The 23,631-nt window shown below is 57.7% G+C and overlaps 1 protein-coding gene across 1 annotated transcript in view; it reads left to right on the forward strand.

Moving 5' to 3' along the window:
- The first annotated feature begins 1,528 nt into the window (after positions 1-1,528).
- LOC117639690 (beta-1,3-galactosyltransferase 5-like) overlaps positions 1,529-23,631 on the forward strand; it is a 67,017-nt gene continuing 44,914 nt past the window's right edge. Inside the window, exon 1 of the mRNA XM_034375566.1 lies at positions 1,529-1,717. The gene's annotated coding sequence lies outside the window, so the exon portion shown is untranslated. The remainder of the gene's footprint in view (positions 1,718-23,631) is intronic.

Raw genomic sequence — 23,631 nt, forward strand, 5'->3', positions numbered from 1 at the left:
AGGGTGCGTTCTGCAAAAGAAACCCCATTGAACCAGGCCCTATTGGTTAAAAGTTACGGTGGGTATGCATAAGCCCTACATTTTAACAACGATTTGAACATTGGACAGGCGTAACGGCCAGCCTGGTCCCGGGGTGCTTTGGGAATTTTGAGGCAAGTATCTACGTCATAAACCTTACCCGATCCCAAAAGTTCAGCCCATTAGCACGTCCCTGTCCGAATTTACAGCACTTTTTCGTGCTTGATTGGCTTGGTGCATGGCAGTCCCCTAAGGGGCAGGTAGGCAACCCGCTTGCTGCACGCGCCGATTTTGAATGCTAGCTGTTTAACGGGTATAGTTTGACGGAAAATGACGTGAGAAGCGTCGAGCGCTTCAGAAAAGAGTGCTTGACAGCTGGGATAACGTAAGGTTTCTATCTAGATCGTTACTCTGCCCCAAATCGGTCGAAAACCAAGACAAACCCTGACAAAACACCAAAATTTCCGGATTTTTCCGCTTTTATATGAAACGCGATGAGTACGAGTTCAAATGCAATACATCCATGTTGTAGGGCAGACTTTTGTGCTTCTTTTCGTGTAAGAGCGAACCCTGTGCGATCATTAATGAGCGAGTTAGTGCGACTTGAAGGTTGGCGCCGGGGTACAAAATATGCCTCCCGCCGGGTCACGGCGCTCAAGTCTCGGCGCTCTATCTCGGCCAATATTGGTCCCACAGGAATCAATTAGATACCAATCTGTTCGGAAAAAATAGGCCAACAACGCATAGAGAAGCACTTTGTACCGATATCTTGACAAGAAAAGAGGAAAGTGGACTCAAAGATGGATATGACTTTCCAGAAAATCAAAAATTCCACTTAAGTGTAAAATTTTTCCAGTGTGTACTGATATAAAACAAAATCCGACTAATGCAGATTGTAGCTCTATGCATGACGATTAATTTGAGCCGTCGGGCGACTCTGTCGGACGAACCGTTTGGCCGGTATAGGCTGATAACCACTTGGGCCCCAAAATCCAAAATGGCGGACTTTGAACGCCGTTCCCGGGAGAATGCATGATGGGAATTCTTGGGAATTTTCAGGATTTGATGCTTATGGGTGGTACTATCGATCCCCAAAGCGGCGCGTTTTTGCTAATTTTTTTAGGGTCAAAATCTAATCTAACTGGGCTATCTCCCTCTGGCTCTGGCCGCCAACCTCTTTTCGAGGTGCGGCGTGGCGCGGCGCGGCGGCACCGCGTGGCTGTGGGAGGCGGGGCGGGGCGGGGCGGGGCGGGGCGGGGCGGGCGCCGGAGGGGGAGGAAGAGACGGGCGAGGGGTGGGGCGGGGACATGCCAGTCCCGTCCGCGTGCTGCCAGCTCGGCCGGGCGGCCTGCCGGCAGCGCCTCCCTCCCTCGCGGCGGCCGCGCCGCCTGCCTGCCTGCCAGCCCCGTCGGGGCGGCGCGACGGGGCCGGCTGGCTGGCTGCGGCTGCGCGGCGGCCCGCGGCACCAGAGCAGGCAGCACTCGCCTCCATTGAGGCAGTAGCGCGCAGACCTCTGGAGCGGAGCCCCGCGTCGCGCTCCGCCCGCCGCGCCGATTTCGTTCTCGCTACGCGCCACGCGTGTCCGCCCGGCGTCGCGTGCCGCCATGACGCGTCAGTGACTCAGCGTGTGTGTGTGCGTGTGTGTGTCGCCTGTTCTGGATAACCAACAACAACAACCGGCGTCGCCGCACTGACCAAGGTTTGTTGTTGTTGGCGCCGTGTAACAAGTCTCAGCCTGTCATCGGCTGGCTGGCCAGGCCGGCCGGGGTTTCGGCCGGCTGGCTGGCCTTCCCTGCCGATGCGACCGTCCATCGGTGTATTTCCGTCCGCAACAACCCTCCGCCCCGCACCGCGGCACCGCCACACCGCCTGCCGGCCGCGTTCAGAGCAGCGACTGATTGTCCGTGATTGGCCGACCAGCCGGCCGCGCAGCCTGGCCGCCGGATGTGGCCATTTTTCGGCGGCTCGTCTCCGCGGCCGCGGCCTCCACGGCCTCCTCCACGTGACGCCGAGGTTAGGGGCGGCCCATGGGGCGGCCGGTGCGCGCCGCGGCAGCGCGGGCCTGCCTCGGTGTGTGACGTAAGGGTTGGAGGTTGTTACGTCGCCCCGAACCACTTCTGGAAGGTCGCGCGCGCTGCCTCGCGACTGCCTTGCGACCGCCTTGCGGGAGGAGGCCGGGGACGGCCGTTCAAGCATCGGGATTGAAAGGATTGGAACAATGCGGTGGAAAGGCGCTTTGGAACGCCACGTGACTTCGTACGGCGCAATTGCCAAGTCGACGACCAACGGAGTTGCCGGCGGACGGACGGACGGACAGACAGGCGGACAGACAGGCGGCCGGCCGGACAGCTGGAGGGGCGTGGAGGGGCGTGGCGGGGCGTGGAGGGGCTCCAGGGTCGCCGCGCTCCAGACCGGATTCCGCCGCCGGAGCCGAGACTTGCTGGAGCGTCCTGGCTGGACACGTTTGACGCGGATGACGTCCACGATGCTTGCCTAATGCACGTGGACTTCATGTGTGTGTGTGTGCGCTCACACACACACACACACACACACACACACACACACACACACACACACACTCACCTCAAACGTCCACGCACGTGTTGACACTGCACGACATTGAAACGACGGAAGCGCAATTTGACCCGGCCGGCCCCTGTGTCGTCTGCTGGCGCTGCGAATCGCAGCAATGGCGAAATGACGGGCGATTTCCCGTCTCTCTCTCTCTCTCTCTCTCTCTCTCTCTCTCTCTCTCTCTCTCTCTCTCTCTCCTCTCTCTGGCGCGTCACGCGGCCGTAGTTTTTCATAAGGGACCGTCCGCGGCGCGCCAAGCTCGGGTCGCCTGTGAATATGCATGAGGAACGGTACGCGCGTGTCGAACCGGTGCGGCTTGCATTCCGTCAAACGCGCACAGGTGACATGTGTGCGGGCTGTCTGTCTGTCTGTCTGTCTGTCTGTCTGTCTGTCTGTGTCTGTTACAAATTCATCTCATGTTACAAATGGACATCGTCTAACATTGCCCCTACGATTGTCAGTTTCGAATCCCAATCCCAATAAAAACGCGTCTTCGAAACTGAACTGTCTGTCTGTTCGTCTGTCTTTTTCTGTGAGTGAGTGAGTGAGTGAGTGAGTGAGTGAGTGAGTGAGTGAGTGAGTGAGCGAGTGAGTGAGAGAGTGGAGTGAGAGGCCCTGGGATGCATGGCGGGGCGTGACGCGGGGCACGAAGCCTGACCAGGGAAAGTTTTGTGTTCGATAGGTAAGCCTACGTGGGGTCGGTAGGCTTCATGAGGCATTCCTTGGCGGGTTAGGTATGCCGCGCGAGTGAGTGTGAGAGAGTGCTGCGAGGATTGATAAGCTTTCAACGTTCGCGCGCCATTTTGGAACTACTTTTTTTGCGTCTTTGAAGTTTTTGAAATTTTAAGGGTGAGATGCGTCCTCCCCTTTCGCTTTTCGGTGATGAGTGACTCATTCTGCGTCACGACAGTTACTTGATTTCTTTTTTTACAAAGCTCCTCACGGCGGTGGCCAGTCTGTTATCACGCAGTGAGATTAGCAGAGTGTCCCACACACGTCCATTCCGAAGCATTGACTCAACGGAAAAAGAAAAATCTTTCTTTGAAAACCCGCAAGGAGTGAAAAACATCCTTCTTTTACGAGTGCGCGGGAAAACTTGAGTGGAAAGACCGTGCCTCGGCGAAAATGGGGGTACTTTGCGTGACTGTAAACTGTTGTTCTCACTCATTTTCATATGCAAATATCAAAATGGGAGCCGAAACAATGCCCTTCGACTCAAATCCATAGTTACTGCGATAACGACCCTAGAGAATAACTCAGAAACGTCAAAACTTAGGAAACGTCGAAACAAAGCTTTTGCTCGCATGAAAAAAATAAATAAGCAAATTGCAGTTTTGGTGTGCGTCTTCCGCAGTTCCCTGTGTAAGCTTGTATCGGCGAGCCTGGCCATTCGTCTCCAGCACCTGTCGTAAATATGCACAAGACCAGTAAAACATTACGACGGCCTCGCAGCCGACCGTCCCCCCTCCCCAACCCTGCCCCGCCTTTCGCTATAAAAGGGAATAAAGTTGGCTTTCCGTCAAGGAACGACGAGAGAAGCGTGGGGGACTTTTCTCTCTCGGCATTAGCCTTGAGGCAGTCTCTCTTATTGATAGTGTGGTGATACGGCTTTTGAGCCTTCCACCACCCTTTCTGTGCACTAAGTCAGGAGCTCCAATTATCCACCGCGGCGATACCCCGCGCGTAGATCCAGCCGCCAGCCCAGACGCGCGGCAGCGATACCCCGCGCCAGCAGCGCGCCGCGCCTCCACTGTAGCGCGCCGCGGGCGATCGCGCGACCCGATCGTGTGCGATCGAGACCGATCGGGAGCCGAAGCGGTCCGCCGGGCTGACCCCGAAGCTGAACCCGAAGCGGGCCCGAAGTCCTCCGCCGGGCCCTCGGCCCGCGACCCCGAGACCTCCGCGACTCCGAGCGGTCCGGTCACTCTGAGTCCAGCGGTAGCAGCGACAGGTTGTCCTCTCTGCGCACTCGTCCCGCGTCGCGTCGCTCCGACCGACGCTCCGTACTTGCAATTGTACCAGTCTGTGTTGTCTGTACCTGAATAAACCTTGAGTTTACCAGCCATACCTCCTACTCTCTCTTCGGTTCACCTCCCCAAACCCGCACCCTCACAATAGTGTCCGTTTTTCGCGACACTGCATCACGGTCAAGGACTTTGCTTTTAGGGCCGGCGCGCCGTAAAGATAGGCAACAAAGACTCCAGCCGCCAACCAGAAGGCGGAGGAGGGGGGGGGCGTCCATAAACCTCTCGAAGGCTGTTCATAGAGGACGTCGCTTGTTTCCCGAGGATTAAAACCAGAATCCTTTCTTCCCATCAGGCAACCCGCAGTGCGCGCGAACTTGTCTGAAAGTCTGCCGCGGGCCGAAAGTTTGACAAAACTCACACCACTGGCAATTTTTGCGCGCGCAGGGCAGGCGCCTGCTCCGCTGGGAAGGGGGAGGGACATTTATCCCCGTTTACGTTTCGGACAGCGTGCTCGACGCGACGCGACGGAGCGCCGAGTGACTGCGACGGACTGCGAGCCTGTTGCCTGTGAGTCGTGGCGAGACGAAGACGACAACTGGGTCACTCTCCACGGGTGCCAATTTCTGGTGAATTCGGTGTCCGAACCAAAGGTATCGATCCTAAACTCACTTGTTAAGCACTCAAAAATTACCCATCATTCCAAGAAGGTCAAGAAACAACGAAAAGAAAATTAAACCTGCGTAAAAGAAAAAATATTTATATCAGTTTTGATATTAGTCAATGCCCATCTTAACCTGTAATAAAATGTTTTCTGAAGCTCTAACGTGTAGTTTGTGTGCCGTAATGTACATTTTCCTTCCCCGCGCTGCGACCTTGCGTGCGAACGCTGGGGCGGGCCTCGGGAGGGCCTCGGGCGGGGCCGCTTCAGCCTCAAGGGGCTTTATGGGGGCACGATGGGGTTTTCCACATTCAAATGGCCCAGAAGGCCAGAAGGGCCAGGGGGCGGGGGAATTGGCAACCAGGAGAAATGGAGTCCAGCTGTACATGACCGATACGAGAACACAACCCGTTCCTTCTCTCTCTCTCTCTCTCTCTCTCTCTCTCTCTCTCTCTCTCTCTCTCTCTCTCTCTCTCTCTCTCTCTCTCTCTCTCTCTCTCTCTCTCTCTCCGAGGGGGACCGCCCAGGGAGCGCGGCGGCCCCGCCCCGCCGGTTGCATCGATTGCACGCAGAGATGCGTTGCACTGCAATGAGCGCAATCAAGGTTGCTGCATTGTTGTGACGAAAGTCGTGACTGACTGGCATCCCGTGATTATACCGGCCGAGGCACACACTAGTACGGTGCCCCGTCGAATTTCCAGTGTGCTCGACTCGCAACGGGGTTGTGGCGAGAAATGTTTGACGGACTGCTCCAGATTGTGGTGCACTGCATGCAGGCCGTGAAGGCGGCTCGGTGCGGCCGCACTGGCTGCAGGGCTGGACGCAGGCTGTCTCCCTCGCACCCACACGGGCCTGGCAGGCCGCCGCGTGAGTGCGACAGAGCTGCCCACTGGCCGCCGGGGCCCGGCCGGTGCCCCGAGTGGGGCCCACTACCGCGGGCCGCGGGGCCCCGCGCGGGGCCGTGGGGCGCTCGCTTGAGACGCCCGGCCTCATTCCTCCAGCGTGGTTCTGGGTTCTCGCTCCAGCCAGCCGGCCAGCCAGCCGGCCGGCAGAGGGCGGGGAGCACTTTCGGACCTGCTCGGCTGACTCTGCGATTGTTTTTTGGTCGATTCGTATAGAAAGTGCAGTCGTGGGGCTTGTCGTTCTGTGGGGCCTCGGTGAGATTTTGTCGCCTTTGAGTGTCCGAGTCGCCCGATTTTGGATTTCCGATCCCCAGCGTCTAGGGGTACTGTATAGTCAGCCGGCGGCGAGAGTGCTTGCCACCAAGTTGCCACGCCGTGGCTGCCGGATTTCTCGTCATCTCATCTTTTTCAGATCGTCCTCTGTGGATCTGCGACATGAAAACGAACGCAGGTGTCAATCACTCTGGGGTCTGCGTGCGCCCAGAATCGTCCGGTGTTCGCAGTGTACGACACAGCCACCTCAAGTCGGCGCGTTGGGCCCCCTGGGCCCCCTGGGCCCCAAGACGGGCCGGCGGCTCGCCTCGCCTCACCTGCGAAGCCTGATTCGCATGAAGCTGGCAACAGTGTAAGGTGGCGTCTTGGCTGCGCTGGCTACGCTGCTGGCCGGCGTCGCGCCGTGCCGCGGTGCCGCGGTGCGCGGGGGGCGGGGGGCGAGGTCGACCGGGGCAGTCAGCTGTTTGAAAGAGGCAGGCTCTGCTGAGGGCAGGGTCGCGAGCACTCACACACACACACACGGTGCGTGCGTACACACACGTACACACGCGCGGTCACAAAGTTACATATACAGAGATAGTCCTATGGAAACGCTGGCACGAATAAACGCCGCATGCCCGCAGAAAGACACACACGACACACACACACTCACAGAGACTCGCGCACACAGAAGCACAGACGTGTACACAAGCACGCACCACACACACAGTAGGCTGAAACAGTCACTACGAAAATAGTTGGATCCCCCTAGCGATTGCTTTGGCTCTCGAGCTGGTGGTGCTGAGCGGATAGTGTCACCGCAACGACCACAAGCGCACACACACACAGACACACACACTCACACACAGACACACACACACACACAGACGCTGAGGCGTGGCCGCAGAAGCGACCTGTCTTCACCGCGTCACAAAGTGGTGGAAACTGGTTTTCTTTTCGTGGCATTTTGTTTACACCGTATTTTTATTCGGTTTAATCGTCTTATTGCTGCACTGTGTTCGCCCCGTTATTTTCAAGAGAGTGGCTCCTGTTCTTTTTTGACGAGGCCTCCGCTGTCGTCGGAGCTGCTCCCGCTTCTTCTGATATTTTGCCCTTATACGCTAACAATGCTCATGAAATATGTATGTAGGCCTTATTTGAAACATTTCAGTTATGCATGCATAATTTTCAATTGCCGGGGAGGAAAAAGTTGGGGGTCCCCTGGATGGAGTCCACCGCCACCCCGACCAGGCGCGGGGCACACCAGCACGGGGCTCTTGGAGAGCGGGGCCGCGCCGCCAGAGCCATGTAAATCCTCGCCGAGTAAAAGTTGTTAAAAAGACGGTGGCTTTGTCCCCCCGATTGGACAGAGATAGAGCGAGCCTGGCACACTGCTGGCCGGACAATCTGCTTCGCATGAGGGACTCCGCGCCGCCGCCTTTTCTCTTGCGTGTCGTCTCACAGGAAACAAAAGAGCTTTTTAATTATTTTTTTTTTTTTTGAAATTATTTTTTCTAGCAGTTTTGAGTCCAACTTTGCAGTTAGTTGACTGGGAGTTTCGAAACGCGGCTTGGCCGGGCTGAGTCGGGAGTTGCAGCTCGCTGGCGCACGCTGGTACCGCAGTGTGCCGTCCGAGTTCTGATTCCCAAATTGAAAGCGTTTCCCTCGAACTGCACCGACAGCGCGGCTCTCTGATTCCCCTTTGCATCTCGTCTCTCTCTCTGTCTCTCTCGCACTCACGGGGCGCTCCGTACGGGTGCGAGAGAGACAGACTCAAGTCTGCCGCCGCTCCTCGTCGGCTGCTGCATAAATGGGTTGTGAGGAGAAAAACTGAGAAAAACGCGGACGACTCTTTCGGGGCCTCGCGCGCTCCAACAAGCGGTGGCGTTCCTACACCGTGAAAACGCGAAACGCGGCGAGGAGGACGAAGTAGAAGAAGAAGGTGAGGTTGACGAAGCAGACGAAGTTGGCCGGAGAGTGCGATGGAGTGCGAGAGGGGCTCATTAGGCAATGGAATAGCGCCGTGTCTGTCTGTCTGTCTGTGTGTCCGTCTGTCTGTGTGCACAGTAAGCGGACAAAACTCCGAGTCACGTTTACAAGTCAGTTCTCCGCTCAAATCGCACTCGACTGAAAAAATCAAACTCAGGATTGCAGGAAGGTGGCTGATGGGGTGAAATAAGCAAAATTTGCGTACTTCTGTCACGACTCTGTCATTTTCGGTGCAGAGTTTGGGACGTGCCCCGAGTCGAGTCCACCCAAACAGGTCCCCGGGCTGGCTCTGGCCGAGCCTCTAGCCGAGTGGGGCGGTCCTAGTCCTTTCGGTCGCTCCGTCTCTCTCACACCTACACGGGACGCCCCGCGAGTGCGAGAGAGACGGAGCGACGACGCTCGGAAGCAGTCTGCTGCTTTAGCGCAACTTGTCCTTCTTCGGCGGCGACATTGCTCCAATCTTGGCGGGCTGGCCCGGCTAGTCCGGCTGGTCCAGGCGGGGCGGGGCGGGTCGGGCTCCTCTCACAATGCCCAGGCCCCCTTTTTGTACCACCCCGAGGGCCGTCCGAAGGGCAGTCCGAAGGGCAGTCCGAAGGGCGGAAGGACGAGCGGACAGTGTCTTGAGGCAAGTATTCGCAATCGGACTGGCTGTGGCGCTCCCCGACACCCAAGGCCCGGCCCGCCCGGCATCGGCACCGAAGCTGACTTGCAAAGGGCGCCCTGAATGGGGCTCAGCCCGCTGCGCAGCCCGAGGCCCCAGGGTGGGGCGCCGTGGCTCCGAGGCAAAGGCAGCCGGACCTCCAATCACGAATGTTATTCCAGAAGAAGGGTCGCTCGCTTCGGGGTCACGTCCGTGACGCGCCAGCGACTTCCAAGTAGTAGAGGGCGCCTGATTGCGACAAGGCTGCGACACGTCTGTGACACGTCTGTGACACGTCTGTGACACGATCCTGAGATAATTGTGTTAAGTTTGTGTGCAACAAGGCTTTGACACGCTGGAGATGTCTGCGACAAAGGCTGTGAGATATCCGTGCCTGCGACCCGCGTTTCGTCGTGTCCGTGACGTGTCCGTGACGTGTCCGTGACGTGTCCGCCGCAGGATGTTCATCGCCCCTGTGGCTGACAAAGAGAGAGGCTTGGCGAGGCGGACCCCCCGGACCCCGCTGCGGGGCGAGACGCGGGTGCTAATGCAGAGAGGGCGGGGCGGGGCGGGGCGGGGCGGGGCGAGGCGGGGCGGCTTGCTGAGGGACGTCTGCCCATTACTGCAGGTCCGACTCCAATTAAAACGGAATTTGTGGCGCAGAGTTCCGCGGGGGTAAGCGGAAGCTTAGTGTCACGCCCGTGGCGCCCGTTGTGTCTGTGTGTCGGTGTGTGTCTGTGTATGCATTTGTATTTGTATATGCGCATGTACGTCGGAGTGAGCGAAATGGATTTGCACCGACCCGTACTAGAGAGGCGCGACGTGCCATGTCGCTCGCGCGCGTGCGCCTGTGTGTGTGTGTGTGTTTGTGCGCCTGTCTGTGTGTGTTTTTGTCTGTGTCTGTGTAAGACTGGCTGAGAGCAATGAGGCGTCGTGAGCTGATTTCAGATCGTCCCTGCGCTGTGCTGCGCTGTGCTACGCTGCGCCGCTCTGCGCAAGATTTACCGATGCAGTACGTGCCACCCTCCCTCCAGCACGCCGCCGCCGTGGCGCAGCTGCGCGCCCCGCCCCGCCCCGCCCCGCCCCGCCCACCCCCTTCCCTCGGCAATCTTTTGATTTCCCTCATGCCCGCCTGTCGCCTTGTTTTTGATCGCGGCGGCGCCGCAGCCGGGCCGCCTCGAGCCTCGCCACTTGTAGTTGCCGCGACTTCCCGGGGAGTCCTAGGCTGCCTCCAGTGTGCCATGCGTGAGTCGGCGCAAACTGCCTGGCCCTTCCTTTTTGCCTGCCTTCGCCTGCGGCCTGGAGCCGCGGGGAGTGGGGGCGCGGCCGAGAGAGAGAGAGAGAGAGAGAGGGGGGGGGGTACTGATTAGTTTCGTCCGTTTCCGGTGCCGCAGCGCCGCGGAGCCTCGCGGAGTGGAGCTTGTTGCAGTGGGCTGGCCGCGGCTGGCAGTGTGGTGGAGTCTACAGTGTAGCTCCGCGGAGGTATTCAGAAAGAAAGACGCGCCAGGAATGCGTTGAATGCAGCGCGCCGACGGTGGCGGGTCATCGCCGCGAGACGGGCAAGAAAATAAAAAGGACGACCTGCGGTGTTCGAACCCGCGAACCAGCTCTCCGAAGTGCGGCCTGGCTGTGGGGGCACACTGCGATGATTGGACGGCCCGCCTGGCTGTGAATAGACCCGAATCATCTGGAGGTCGCATAGGGCAGGCATAGGCCGCCCAACAAATTGGTTAATAAACTCGAACGCGACCGGTCGGCAGTTTGAGCGGCGCGCGGTGCGGCCGGCCGGAACCGAGACGCAGAGAGCGCTCGACTGTGAAATCCGCAGACCGGCCGTGGCCCGTGCCTCCAAACTCGAATCGCGGCGTCGGATCGAATCGAACGCCGCGTCAAGGACCTCCAAGGCCGCTTCGTTACGGGAAGTCACGTGGCGATTCGTCCATCCGCGGCTTGGGGCTCTGCAAGCCTGGAGCAAGCCTGGAGCCAAGCCTGGAGCCAAGCCTGGAGCAAGCCTGGAGCCAAGCCTGGAGCCAAGCCTGGAGCCAAGCCTGGAGCCAAGCGAGCCTCTGGCGGTGACATCCTGCGGAGCCCGCTGCACTCCTTTGTGTCTATAGATAGACCGGCGAGGTCTTCGACCGCGGGAACGGGTCCTGGACGCGGTCCTGGATGTCCTGGAACTGGTCCCGGACGATGCGTGTTTTATTTGCCATATAAACACGTTGCTAATGTGAACCTTTTTTTTCTTCTTTTCGGTGCGCTCGCCGTGTGTGAGTGTTGGGCCCCTCTCGAACGATGTTCGAGCCTTTTGCGAGCTTTCAGTCCCCCCACCCCTTCTTTTCCTATCAGTGCGGTGCCGGCCTATAAGTGAACCGGGCAGCACAGAGGCTGTTGCCGCAGCGGCCTGTGAAGATAGACCCGATATAGTGGGGTTGTATGTGTGCATGTGTTGTGAGGTGTGTGTGTGTGTGTTCTAGAAACCCAATGGGGTGACTACTTGAAGCGAGGCAGTGCTCTGTCGAGTGTGTGTGAGTGAGTTAGAGTGTCTGTGTGTGTGTGTGTGTGTTTTGATAGAAGGCCCGCGTGTTGGTGGAAAAGGGCAGTGTATCTGGCAATATTATAGGCCTGCCCAGGAAATGCGCTTAGCCCGAACCGAAGCGAGAGAATTTATTTCGACAGAGCGTTGATTCGGCTGGCTTATGTTATGGTAATCGGGCTGGGCTTTGATCTCCCACCTGCGTCCACCAGTGGCCTGTGTGTGTGTGTTGTGTGTGTGGAAGAGAGAGCAATGTGTTTAACCTGTGTGTTTGTCGCTCGAGAACAGATTAAATATAAATAGAGGAAACGAGAATTGAGTCGATTTTCCTGCTGGCGAGGGACTTATTTTTTTAAACGTGGTAGCTTCTTCGTGTATTTGTTTCTCCCTTTTTGCGAGGCGCTGTGCGGTGGTCTGCACGGAGAGGGTGCGCACCGCGGCACCGCGTCGCGTGTAGTTAGTTACTCCGGGTCGACTATAGAAAACGGGGGTGCGGCCAACTCGTGCCTCGACTTTATAAAATGGGGGAGGACGCCGCCGCCGCCGCTGCGGCTCGTCGTCGTGGTCGCCGCGGTGGGGGCGGCGCGGGGGCGGCGGGGGCGGCGCGGTACACTCTACTTTCCACCACCGCCGCCGCACCCCCTTTGCAATAACAACTCCGGCATGCTTCGGACGGCACCTTCCCGACGCCACCACCTTTTGCGACCGGAAGGAATGGGCAATAACGAGCTTTAGCCGCGCGTAAACACACGCACACAGACACACACAGCGGGCAGACAGACACACACAGCTGCGCATGCTCTCACACAGGCAATCATACGACGTTTGGTGTTGATACACTCTCCGACACTCCACGGACATTTTTTTCAGTAAACCTACAGTTTAATTATTTTTTCTACAATTGTAGTCCTTTTGATTGTAAGTACAGAAAAGATAATCAGCAACCTTACAGAAAAGTGGTCTGTTGATAATATTTTCTGCAACTACAGTTATGATCAAGCAGAAAAAAATTACTGTTCCATTCTAGTAAAAATGATCTATAAATGTAGGCAAAATGTTCTCTACATACAGAAAATATATACAAGAACTAACAGAAAAGATTTTAATGAGTTAGAATAACTTTTTGGATGTTTCCGCTAAAAGTCACAATTCAACCATCTCTTAAAAGCCGCTTACATTGAGCCCTTTTCTTGACTTGTCGAAGCTAAGAATTTTTTGTAGGATCATTTTGACTAAGCGCATTACCTTCCAATCAGCTTTGTTTGAACGGAGAAAAATTTCACTGAAAATATTTACTGAAGATCACGAAGTAGTCATTGACAAATTGTTGGCTGAGCGATAGCGAAGCCTGTTACTCAGGTGGGGTTGAAAAATTTTTCCTGTCTGCGTGCGGGGTGCGTGCGTGCGTGTGTGTGTGTGTGTCCGCGCTACTCCTCCTGAACGGCTCGGCCGATCTCGGTGAGATTTTGCACATTTTTTGGGGATGTCCTTGGCTCAGCACACGCGAAATTTCACAATCCTAGCTCAACTGGTTGGGTTTTTTATAGCCGAAAAAACCTAAAAACGGCGAAAAATCGAGTTTTCTGCAGGCAGATCACTTCTGTCGTGAGGAAAGGGGGTCTGGGGGGGGGGCCCCCCCAGCCTCGACAAGTTAAAAAGTCAGGCCAATGCAGCCCTAGGCACGAAATCAAATGCTGTTTTGACCTTCAATCACGCAAAATTTGGGATGCGGATGCCGGAAAAGAAAACCCAGCCTGCCGAAGGCAGGCAAGCGCCGCAGGCCAAGGTAGGTGTAACGCCAGGCGTGGATTGTCATAACTGGCGCAGCATCGCGAAGCCTGTTACGACAAGACACGGTCTGGCGTACACCTACCTTGTTTATGAGCACAAACTTTATCTTCTACGTTTGCAGAAAATAAATTCTTTGATTATAAACAAATTTGTCATCATATTTCTACTGACATTGTAAATTTTCTGTAAGTAAGTAAAAGATTGTCTATAATTACCAAATTTGTTACCGCTAATTTATCTGTATCTCATGTAAAATTTATTTGATATGTTATTGAAAATATTTACTATATCATAGTAACGCTCTAAAATCAGTAAGCCGTAGAGTAAATTTTCTACAATATAGAAAAAATAATCAGTGAAGGTCTGAGAGTGTAGCTGCGGATTGCCCGCAGCTTGCCCGCGGCAAACCTTTGATTTTGCCCCAGCCCAATATAGGCGTGCCGCCGGCCAACAAGACTCTCCCAGCGCTTTGTCTCTGACTCGTCCTGTCTCTCTCTGTGTTCCAGGTGGGCACACTGTGTGGGCTTGGTGACGGCGTGGACGGTGCTGACGGCGAGGTCTGTTTGCCCTGCCGTCGTTCGTCGGCGCGCGGAAAAGCTAGCGGACGCCGCGTCTTAAATATTCGCACCGGTAAGCTGACTCTCTCTCCCTCTCCGGCTCTCTCTCTCACTGTCCGGAACTGTCTGGCGGCGGGCTGGCGGGCCGGCTGCCTGTCGATACGTACGGCCTGCTGCGCTAGTTTCGGTTGCGCGTAAATCAAAAGTCCATTTTCCGGCGGCGCGGGGCGGGGCGGGGCGACGCGACGGCGGTACGCGAGGGAGGCAGGGGAGGGGGAACGATTCGCGCGTTGCGCGCCCAGCACGTGGTCTATCTAATCTCGATGCCTGCCGAAAGCTGCCGTGTGTGTGTGTGTGTGCACGCACGCGTGCGCCTGCACTAGAACCACCGGCCGTCGGCACTGTCTACACTGTGTCAGCCGCGACGCGCGAAACGCGACTGTGACTAAGTGTGACTAAGTCCCCCCCCCCTTTACCACACACACACACTCACACACACAAGCCCTTGGTTGCCCTGGATACAGCGACCGGCTCGGTGAGGGTGCGATAGTCGGCACATGGAAGATAACCTCCCCGGCAGCTGGCGAGATGGTGGTGGTGTATGGCCTCGTGTATGGGCGAGTATGAGAAAGGGGCCGTGTGTGTGTGTGTGCGCGTGTGTGTGTGTGCGTGGTGTGCGTCACATGTGTGTGTGTGTGTGTGTGTGTGTGTGTGACTGCGCTGTGGTCGATGGCCACGTCTTTGGCTGCCTTGGGCTGCCTGCCTTTGGGCCCCGACGGCCCGGCGAGCTGGCAGGCCAGTTAGTGGATGTAGTTGACTCAACCAGGGGCGGCTGTCTAGTGTGTGTGCGTGCGCGCGTGGGCAAGCGGGGTGTTTTAGCGCTCGGCTGGCTCTGTTTGCCCGTAAATTTGTCCGTCATGAGCGCGACTCTCATGAGCCCCGCTGCCGTGTCGCCACGCCCATGACGACGGAGTGAAGGACCGACCGACGGACTAGTCGTAGAGGAAGGCGAGGGGTTTTTCTCTCTGTCTGCCTTCTTCTTTTTCTCCGGCGCGGCTCGCGGTGGCGACGGCGGCGGCGCGCTGCATTCTGGAGGGCACACTGGCGGCGGGGAATGGTGCGGCATTTGTGAAGAAATGATTCCTCGCGCACCTCCGACCGCTCATTCCTGCACTGCTAGAAATGGGTCGGAAAAACCCGCAGAGTGCGTCTCTGGAGTTTCCCACGGGGCACCTCGTGGAAACATCGGATGTTTTTTGGAATTTTCTGAGGATGACAGCGGATTAAAGGCAATTTCTTAGTGAATTTCCAATATTAAAAAAAAACAAAAACAAAGTGGAACTGGAAGCTTGTCCAGAGACATTCCGCGTGCCTATCGCTCCCCCCCCACCCCTCCCCCTCCCCCTCCCCTCCCCCTCCCCTCCCTCGCCGCTCCTCACGTGACACGCTGGGAACATTGGCCTTGCTCATATTTTACCTTTTTCCGCGGCGTGTGAAGACGGCAGGTGCGTCGGCCTTGGAGTGTGAGGCGCATTGTTGGGCCGCGGGCCGTCTCGGCGGCGGCTCTGTCTCTCTCGCACCCGCACGGCACGCCGCACGCGCGCGAGAGAGACGGATAGCGACGCGGCGCCTTTCTCGGATCACCCGGATCACCCGGAACACGTCCTTGGGCGGACGGAAGCAGGGGAAAAGGGCAAAAAAAAGGGGAGAGAAGGGAGGGAAGGATGGATGGAACTGGCGATCGTGTTTCCCGCTGGTTTTGCCGACATAATGCCCGTCTTTGTGGCAGGTTGGCTGCCGTGCCCGCCGTGCCCGCCCTGCCTGCCTTTGATGCGGTGGCGCTCGGCCGGCGTCGCTTGGCTTCGCTCTGATCAGCAAGCTGATCAATCTGGGGACGGAATGAAAATGGCGGCCTGGGGCCCCACCCCGCAGGCCCGCTTCCCCGAAACGCCACTTTTCCTCTTTTCGTCCGCAGAGTTCCACGGCTCGAAATAAATTGGACAGTCCTAAAAGGCGCGTTTGAGGTGAAATTTTCACAGTTTTATTTGTTGTGTACCTGCTGGATACGCACATCAAAATCGTCGTGGAATTGACCGATGATCAGAGGCATTTTTCCTCCAGATTTCGGGAATTTCGGGAACGGTGTTTTCCGTTTTCGTCAGCGTGCGTGGCACGATGCGGACGGTGGACGATCGCCGCGCTGTTGCGTCGCCACCGTCGTCCCCCAAGTTGTCGCCAGCCGTGCGGACGGCAACGGCGGGCCGCCTGGGAGGCAGGCTTTGGCCGTGCCGCCACGCACGGCCACGCCACGGGCGTGCCTACCTCCCAGGCGGCCCGAGGGACCGGCGGAGACGGCCAAAACTCCAGACGCGTTTTGAGCTCCAGAGTCGCTAAACGGGACTCGAACCGATCGTGTGACCCCACCAATGGATTCCTCGTTCGGAGAGCTATCTATTGGTGGGGTCACACGTTCGGTTCCGGCCCCATTTAGCGACTCAGCTCAAAACACGTCTGGAGTTTTGGCCGGCCCCACCGGTCTCGGCCCACTGTGGACAGGCCGGCTGGCAGGCAGCCCTTTTTCCTACGGTGCACCGCGCGCCGTTTAGCCTCGCGGTGCTTCCTAGTAATCGGATTATCGTTCCAGGCTGTCCAGCCCCGCCCCGCCCCGCCCCGCCCCGCCCCGCCCCGCCCCGCCGGCCTCGGTCCCGTTGGCGTCCAGCGAGCGCGGCGTGGCGGCGCGGCGTCCGCAGCGGCCCGATATTGGTCGATTTGCAGCAACGCGTTGGGCGAGCAGCCGGCGCCGGTTTTCGGGGAATAACTGGCGCCGCCCGTTTTGAGCTGACTTGACAACACACGCACACACACACACACACACACACACACACACATGCGCAGGCTTGCGGCGCACTTACTGCTGTCGTCACGGCGAGGCCCAAGACAGTAATGGCAGCAACAGTTTGGCTTGCGTAACGAGGATGATGGCTTTTGTCTCGTCCTGCTGCAGCGGCAGTGGCGGCAGCAATGCGCGCTCTGGCGGCGGCGCGGCGAACTGGCGATGGCCTTTGTGTAACAATGGCAGTACTAGTCGTCTGGAAGCCTGCAAGTGCCGCACTAGACCGACTGGCGGAGCGCGGAGCCGCGCGAGCTGAGCTAATGCACCTCGATGCGGCTACGCCACTGGCTGCTGCCACGCCACTGGATGCCACGCCACTGGCAGAGCCACGTGTCCGTGACCGTCGTGGCGGCGGATGGCGGCGGAGGCAGTGGTCCGCGGAGAATGGCTCGTCATCGTCGAAATGAAGACTGCCGTGTCGCCGGCGGTTCCTGGCGGTTCTTGGCGGTGCCCGGCCGTCGCCGCCGTGGCCTTGGGGCCGTCCTTGCAGTGGCCCTCGCCAGGGCCAGAGGATGTGGGAAATTCGGTGCCAATTGTCGCTAATCTAGCTGGGGAAAAAACTCAGCAAAAAAACGAGCTGTTTCTAAGGTACTTAGAAAAAGGGTTATTGCTCCAAACGTGCTCCGAAGAAGTGCCTCGTCATGAACATGATTCCCATACCACCATGACCCTGTCCTCGCGACTTGTCTGCGCCCAGTCCAGCAGCTGTTTTGCTTAAATCAAACCCTTTTTATACTTTTTTTCGTCGAAGGCTTTTTGTCCGGGTTTTCGCGCGCGTGGGGCGATGTCTTCCCTTCCATTAGCGCACAGGGCACTCCTCCTCTTCCTCCTCCTCCGTGGCGGCGCCTGAAAACGGAAAATCCTGAAAACGCGCCGCGCGGCCCGAAAGTCGGAAAATAAATGAAAGGAGAGTGTTTGGCGCTTCGCGGCTAGGCCGTGCCCCATGGCGTTGCCCTGCTGGTGGTGCCCTTGTTTGTGACTTTTGCTCGATAGTCCCTGTCCATTCGCTGGCGCTTTGCGTGCAACCCTTCGCCCCCCCCCCCCCCCCCCCCAACCACTTCCGGCGCCGCGATGCTGACCGATGCGATGGCACTACAGTGCTAATTAATTGGAAAGGCGCACAGACGCGCCGCGCTTTCGAAACAAAAAAAATCGCAGCGTGCTCTCTCTCTCTCTCTCTCTCTCTCTCTCTCTCTCTCTCTCCTCTCTCTCTCTCTCTCTCTCTCTCTCTCCTCGCTGTATCCCCCCCCGTCTCTTTTCCGGTCACTGTCTACTACCGCCATACTCGCTCCGAAAGGGGCATTATTTCATAATTTCTTTTCCTCATTCACTTGCCCTTTCCCCGCTGTTCGACCCGGGCTTTCTTGGCGCGAGTTTTCGGGGGGGATGCCGAAGTGCGATTAGCACTGATTACGCGCGCTGGTTTTATTTTCCAGGCCGCGGTTTTGTTGTGTAGGCGCTGCAGCTGCCAATAACGGGGGCCGGGTCCGGTTATTTCCAGTTGCCGTTTGTTTTGGAACTAATCAGAACTTGTAGTTCTGGAAAAAAGTTAGAACGGGCCTCGGGGCGCGGTCCGGCGACGCTTCAAATTATTTCATTTTCTTGTTTCAATTAAACTTTTTTTTGCGCGTGTGTGGCTTTTTTTTTTTTTTTTTTTTTTAAGGTTTTTCGGTGTGCCAGCACCGCGGGCCAGCCGCAGGTCACTGGAGTGGAAAAGGAAGGAAGGAAGGAAATAGATGAATGAGGAGTGGAAGAATAAGAACAAAGGCGTTCGACGCCGTTGTGTTTCAAGAAGGCAGGAAGTCTTCTTTCCGTCTCGCCCGGCCGAATTCAGATTTCCCGCCCGCGGCCCACGCATCACCGCGTAATTATTATCGGGACAGTGTTGCCCGATGAGAGTCCGCAAAAGTTCGGGGAGGGGTTGGCGGTTCGGGGAAACGACTTCGGGGGGAACGAAAAAACGAAAAAGCGTTGCCAATCCGCGCGATGTGTGCAATCAAAACTCGATTTAGGAGGGCGGCGCGACCACCGTGGCGACCGGGCCGTGCCGAGCCGCACCGCACCGCGCAGCTTTATGGAAAATGGGAATTATCGATTTATTGCCGCTGACGAGTGATCCGACAATTTCGTTTTTATTTTTCGCCGCCCCACTCCACTCTCTTTTTTCTCTCTCTTTTTTTTTGCCAGTGGCGCGGCTGCTCCTCCCGACGTAATAATGAATCGCTCGTTTCGGCGAAAAAGTCGCCCCGGCCATTGGACGTGGCGTATTGTTTCCTGCGTTCAATAAATTCACCCATCTGCGGCGAGAGAGGGGGGGAGAGAGAGAATAAAAAGAAGTTGTCATTGGTGGCAGTAATGCGAGCCGAGCTCGACTCGTTGGGCTTCGCCCGGCGGTGTCGACCACCACGGCATGCCCGTGGGGGTTCCCCGCGGTTCCCCGGGAGGTCGAACACTGGAGTCGAAACTGCACGCGGCTCGGGAGGAGAGGGGGGGAGGGGAAGGGGTGCACGGGTTCCACTCTGCACGCCACGGAAGTGCTTTGTTTCGACCACTGGGCCCCCGGGGGCCCACACCGCCACCCTCGGCCCCTCGGTGGTCTAGCCCCTCCCCCCTCCCCCCTTCCCCTAATCCGTGCCTCGCGATGATGGCGCGCTGCGGAAAATTGTGGATAAATAGAACCCAAAAGCAAAGCCGGCCACACTCACGCTACCCCCACTGCCAAAAAATAAATTTGCAAATCCACTCTTGGAATTTTTCAAAGATCAGAGTTCAGTTTTTTTTCCCAACAAGATCTCTGGAAATTCGCAAAGATTTTCATTCAAATAGTGCTTTTCCCCATTATTTTTTTCCTCTCCCGTTTTACCACTTTTCCGCTAGTCTGCTTCGATGACAATCAACCCGCAAAGTCAATGCGTGCGTCTTTTGTCCCGGCATCTGCTGTGTGTGTGTCTGTGTGTGTGCGCGCGCGCGCGTGTGTGTGTGTGTGTGCGTTGCGAGAGCCAGCATTTGCCATTTGTCCGAGTGCGCGAGCGCGGCGGCGTTTGGTCGACCGGCTCAACTCGGTCCGTCCGTATGACCGGACGCGGAGGGCCCTTGACGTCGGAATGAATAGAACCGGCAGCACTCTGTGTGTGTGTGTGTGTGTGTGTGCGTCCATGTATTAACCCCCCCGAGGGATTTTCCTTCTTTTGTCGCGGAAACGCAGCGCGCTGTTCTCAACGGCATTTGCCGGCATTTGCATTTTCCCCCCAGTGTTCCCGTTGTATTTTATCAGACGCGCCCTCAACGGTGTACGACACTCACACACACACACAAACACACACAAACACACACACACACACACACACACACACACGCACGCCTATGCGAACGGCATGTTCGGACACCCGTAGGCGTGGGCCGTCTATTCCGGGACGCAATATGTCGACGGGCCGCCTTTAATTAGACTGGAACATGCGGGGCTCAGCAGCTCCAGGGCGGAAAAGGGGGCAGGGGGTAAGAAAAAAAAAGACCCCGCGGCACGCTGGGGCGCGCTGGGACGGCGAGCCGGGGCCTCTGGGGAGCGACGTGCGGCGACCGTCCGGTGCCGGTTTTAGGTTTTAACACGCGCTAAACACTCTTTTGCCGCCACGCCGTCCTCACGGCCTTTCACGGTACATTTAAACCGGCGCTGGAGAAGCTGGCGGGCTGGAGCTGGAGGCTGGAGGGGGGGGGGCCACGGTCGCATTCACTGCCAAGCACTGCGAGGCCAGCGGGCCGAACCTGCGCCCGCTGAGAGGGCCTGAGAGAGAGGGCCCGTTGTGTCGGATTGGTGGTTAATTTGGCGGGCTTCTTTCCAGCCCCCCGTGTGGCGTTGGCTGGCGTTGCGTTGCCCTTTTTGGGGCCGCTTTTCCAGGATCGCATGACTTTCCAGAGGGAAGCCTCTCCGGTCACGCCGCCCAGCCTCCAGCCGCTCCAGCCGCAAACAGCGACCCGTCATTAATCACGGGCATCGCGGCGAGAAACCCTAAACCTCCTTGCAAGGAGGCGGTTCGCTCCGTCTCTCTCGCTCTCGTGGGGCGTCGCGCCCCCGCGTGGGGGTGCGAGAGAGACGGAGCGACGAGGGCGACACTCTTCGAAAACCACTGGGGTCCCTGCTCGCGTGGCGGCGATGCCGCCCCCCGGTGGGGTAAATTCTGTCAAAGTGTCAAACCCGCGCTATCAGGCCCCTCTGCACCGCTTGACTGGCGAAAGGGAGCGGAAGCGAGAGAGAGAGAGAGAGAGAGAGAGAGAGAGAGAGAGAGAGAGAGAGAGAGAGAGAGAGAGAGAGGGCGGGAAGATATCTTTGAGAGGTGCTCAACTAACTTCTGCTGTCGGGCGTGGCGCTCGCTCGTCAAAGCGGGCAGAAGCGGTGCTGCGGTCCAGATGAAGCGTCCCGCCCCGCCCCGCCCCGCCCCGCCCCGCCCCGCCTCCACTACCGCTACTTCCTAGTGACGCAAGCGACAGACAGGCATGATGCGCTGCGGTGTCTCGGCGCCACGTCGCTGCGTTCGCCGGGCTCGACTCACTCCAGCGGGCTCCAGTGCCCGTCCAGCACCATGCTTCTCCAGTGAGGCCGGCGGCCTGGATCGGGACGAAATTGAATCGGAGCGCAGTGTGTGTGTGTGAGTGTGTGCGAGAGAGAGAGAGAGAGAGAGAGAGAGAGAGAGAGAGAGAGAGAGAGAGAGAGAGAGAGAGAGAGAGAGAGAGAGAGAGAGCCTTGATGGATCGACTGCACACGGCACTGCACCCCGCCGTGCCTGGAGCCTGGACGGCCGCCTGGGAGCTCCAGGGTAGGCAACCTGCCGACAGGGCTGCGCCACGGGACGGCCCACCCTCCCCCGAAGCCCCCGGCCGGGTAGGCAGTGCCGCGTGCAGTCCTGCCGGAGGGTTGCCTAACTCCCAGGCTGTCTGGACCACTCCGGAACGCGTCCGAGTCCGGAATTCCGATGGACTTCCAAGTTGTTTCGCGCGCCCTGCGGGGTGAATTTCACAGTGGAGTTTAGAATTGGGACCGTGGATGGTGTCGGCACTGCCGGACTTGTTTCTACAGTGTGGGCAGCGGAAGCAAGCCACGGTGCGGTGGGTTTGTACCTTCCGCACCGCGCTATGGCCGCGCTGGCCGCGCTGCGAGCGCATTATTGTGGGGGGTGGGGGGAAGGGGTTCATTTGGGGGACTTGTCTTGGCGGTTGTCTTTATGGCAGAGGTGGCCAGCCCGGGGCCTGCAGACTGATTCCGAGAGTCGTCGAGAGAGAGAGAGAGAGAGAGAGAGAGAGAGAGAGAGAGAGAGAGAGAGAGAGAGAGAGAGAGAGAGAGAGAGAGAGAGAGAGAGGCCTGGACGCGACGGGACGGACCTTGTAACGACGCTCCGCCTGCGGCGAGGATGAAGACGAGACGAGGAATTGGCCGCGGGCGCCGGAACAGGCCTTTTGTTGGCTCGTTTGGCACACTGTCAGCGCGCCCACATTTTTCTCAAACTTTTGTTTTTAGTTTATACTTCTTTTTACAAAAAAAAACTTTGTGTGTTATATTTTTTTTTTTTTGACCCGAATACGTAATAATCCAAATGTACTTCGAAGTGGGAAAAAAATCATTTCTAGTTCAGCGCATGGTTTTATATCCTATTATTTTTGCCCGGTTATCACATTCTTTTTAAATTTGTAAAATTTTTACCCCCTTCCCCCAAACTTGCCCCGCCCCGCCTCGCTCCGCCCCCGAGCACAGCATGTGCATTGTGTGGTGCAAATCGTCATGAAACGTTATTTGCACGACGGGCCGATAAGAACCGTGCCGCGTCATGGGGGTCCGTGATGGACGATCTCTCCGCTTGCCCCCCTCCCCCCCCTCTCTCATTGCCACACAGAAGGGGTGGTTATATCCGCCGATGTGGAAACGTGTCCACAGTGTGTGTGCGCGGAGGGGCGGGCGGTCGCACGGGGACCGAGTATATGTCGGTGCCAACAACAGGAGCCTTCGGCTTGAATGAGATATTGGAATTGATAATAGCGTCGCTCGGCCAGCCTGCCCGCCCCGGCCGGCCTGGACGCGCACGGGGATGGGATCAAATGGGAATGTCGTCTGTGTCGCCCGCCCCGAGAGTAATACCAGCGGACTGAACCGGAACCGGGGAGCGACCCGGATGAATGTATTATGCATGTTTCGCTGAAACGGTCCTAATTTACTTTCCGTTCTTTGTTGCAGGTAAGCGGCAGTGGAGCGAGAGGACGGACGGCTGGGACCAACTCGGACCGACTCGAGGGACTCGAAGAGGGACTCGAAGAGGGGCTTCAGCGTCAGCCGCCCCGGCCGGGGCAATCCGACAGGAGATTTGGATTAGATGCTACTGCCTTGCCTCCCCCTCCGGTTTTTATGCGTTTTTATTTTTTCCGTGTTTTTGTTTTTTGGTCGCTCGTGTCGCTAATCTTACATGACGGCCGGTATTAGCCCCGGCCCGCCATTGGTCGCGCGTCCCCTATAGGTTCGAGAGAGACAGAGCGACGGGGTGCCCCGGGGTGGCGAGCGGCGCCTTGAATACCGTGATGCTAGGCCGATTTGTTTCGGCCACCTCACCGCCACCGGACTCATTAACCATCCCCCTCACCCTAATTACGGCCCTCCCCCCTCCCTCCCCCTCCCTCCCTCTCTCTCTCTTTCTCTCCCTCCACGGTCCGGCGCGCCACCTTAATGCGCGAGCAATATTTTCCCGGGAAGAAACACGGTGCAGCCCGAATGGCAAGCAAGGCTGCTTTGCCTTGCTTCGGAGGGGTGGCCCGGATGGCCGCCGAACCAGTGCCTCTCCGTCTCTCTCGCACTCGCGGCGCGTCGCGTTGCGGTGCGA

This window comes from Thrips palmi, unplaced genomic scaffold (assembly GCF_012932325.1).
Source record: "Thrips palmi isolate BJ-2018 unplaced genomic scaffold, TpBJ-2018v1 HiC_scaffold_11, whole genome shotgun sequence".
Lineage (NCBI taxonomy): Eukaryota > Metazoa > Arthropoda > Insecta > Thysanoptera > Thripidae > Thrips > Thrips palmi.